The sequence below is a fragment of the Phacochoerus africanus genome, chromosome 12, assembly GCF_016906955.1.
Source record: "Phacochoerus africanus isolate WHEZ1 chromosome 12, ROS_Pafr_v1, whole genome shotgun sequence".
In the NCBI taxonomy this organism is placed as follows: Eukaryota; Metazoa; Chordata; class Mammalia; order Artiodactyla; family Suidae; genus Phacochoerus; species Phacochoerus africanus.
Window position 1 is genome coordinate 39,499,064 of NC_062555.1, and position 2,281 is coordinate 39,501,344.

General features: G+C 39.4%; 1 non-coding gene across 1 annotated transcript; it reads right to left on the reverse strand.

Annotated features, from left to right (window-relative positions):
* Nucleotides 1-1,050: 1,050 nt before the first annotated feature.
* Nucleotides 1,051-1,184, reverse strand: LOC125113122 (small nucleolar RNA SNORA31). The gene has a single exon (XR_007131352.1). It is a non-coding gene; the product is annotated as a small nucleolar RNA SNORA31 (small nucleolar RNA).
* Between the last annotated feature and the right edge of the window lie 1,097 nt (nt 1,185-2,281).

Sequence of the window (2,281 nt, forward strand, 5' to 3'; positions counted from 1 at the left end):
CTGAGATACTGTTACTGAACTCAGGTTAGGCTGCTTGCTGCTCAAAAGCCAATAATTGAGAGGCAAATGTCAGTTGAAAAGAAAGTTTTTATCAGAAAAACTGGCAGTCTGGGAAGAAGGTGAACTCATGTCCCAAGACCAGCTCCAAAGATTCTGCTCAGCAATGAGGGTTTTTAAAGGGAAAAAAGGGAGAAGAATCTCAGTGAGTCACTAAAGCAGGAGGCTGGATTCTGCATCATTTTCCATAGTAGGCAGGCTGGCTGATTCCTTACGATGTCTTTTCAGATGTAATCTTGCCCATGTGGTCAGCATGCAGGATTTCTAAGGGGGCTGCTGGGGGTTGGAGCATTAATCATACTATAAATACTTGATTCTTCCTGCCTACTCTTTTAATCTAGGGAAAGAATCAACATGTTAGGCGATGTATTGTGTGGATTTAGTAGTGCCTAAGTCAGGAGTTAGGTTAAATATTACCTAGTGTTTTCATTTTTATAATTAAGGTTTAAGAGGAACAGAAATAGAAAAACAGGCATGGGACAAAAGAGCTGCTTGCAATACTTTCCATGGATCCTTTGTCCTATACTACTGTGACTTTTGTCACAGCAAATTTAAGTAATTATAATTCTAGAAAGAGAATCTGTGACCTTAATTGTTGTGGTAGCTGGATGGAGAGGGTAGAGTTTGGATATAAGAATGCTAGTACAAGGGTTCCCACTGTGGCACGGTGGGTTAAGCATCCAATGTTGCTGCATCTGTGGTGTAGGTCACAGCTAAGGCTTGGATTTGATTCCTGGCCTGGGAGTTTCCATATGCCATGTGTGTGGCTATTAAAAAAAATAAAAGAAGAATGCCAATATATAAACCAGTTCTAAAGAGATGATGTGAGGGATTGTCTCATTTTGGGGTGTCAAATATATAAAATTCACTGTCTGAGATGAAATTATCCAGAGGATGTGATTTATTTTTTTTCTTTTCTTAGAAACTTAAATTCTTTGGAGTAAAGCAGGTTTTTATGTTCAAAAGGTTATTTGTGAATTGCAGAGTCTTTTTCCCTGTATTCCCCCATTCAATCTGGGCTGTCACAATCAGACAAACAGAAAGCATGAAGATGCTTTCTTCTTGCATCTATAATGGAGACCTGAGTAGCAGACAGTAACTGCTCCAGGCCTGTCAAATAGATGCATCAGAGGATATATTTTAGATGTAAGCTTTTTATATTTAGCTAAGAATTCTGCCCCACATTTTCTGCTTTCGTTTCTGATGAACTGGGCTGGATGTTAGGCTGAGCTCTAAGGCCCCATAGCTACTTTATGCTCCTTTCCTTGGACTCACGCTGACCTTGACATTTAAAGAGAGATGCTAAGCTATTGCATTTGGAGTGGGTAAGCACTGAGATCCTGCACAGGGAACTGCATCTAGTCACTTGTGATGGAACATGATGGAGGGTGGTGGTGCGGGGGAAGGAATGTGTATGTATGTATGACGGGGTCACTTTGCTGTACAGCAGGAATTGGAGGAACATGGTAAATCAACTATAATGGAAAAAATAAAAATCATAAAAAAAAAGACAGATGGTGCCATCTGAATGTAAGCCACCATGAACTGATGCTAGAGCTCACGGAGAAACCAGCTCCAGCTAGAGGGGAAAAACTAGTTTCCTTTCTTTCTTCAGAGTCTCCTCGGGGAGGAGTCAGATGTGGAGGGGGCAAGGGTCAGTTACTGACACACAGGGACTGTCATCCTCATGTCAGGGTGAAAAGAAGGGAAAACCAACATTATTCCTCATTTCACAGGCTCCACGGCAGCATATAATGTGTAAGGCAATGTTTGAGGCACTGTCACCAATACAAGTATGAGATCTCTATCATTGAGGAAGTGGCAATCTGTGGAATCTAATAAAAAATGACACAAAACAACTTATTTATAAAACAGAAACTTGTAGATTTCAAAGCCAATCTTATGGTTACTATAGGTGAAACTGTTGGGGGGAGAGAAGAATTGGGAAGGTGAGAATAACACATATACACTACTGTGTGAAACAGATGATTAACAAGAACCTACTCTATAAAGCACAGGAAAATCTACTCAATAGTTTGTAATAACCTGTATGGGAAAAAAAAAGGAATGGACATATTTATATGTATGATTGATTCACTTTGCTATACATGTGAAATTAATTCAACAATGTAAGTCCAACATTTTCCTCCAATAAAATTGAATACAAATAATAGAATTGATGCTAAAAAATTACAATCTAGTAAAGGCTAGAGAACGTTGGGGT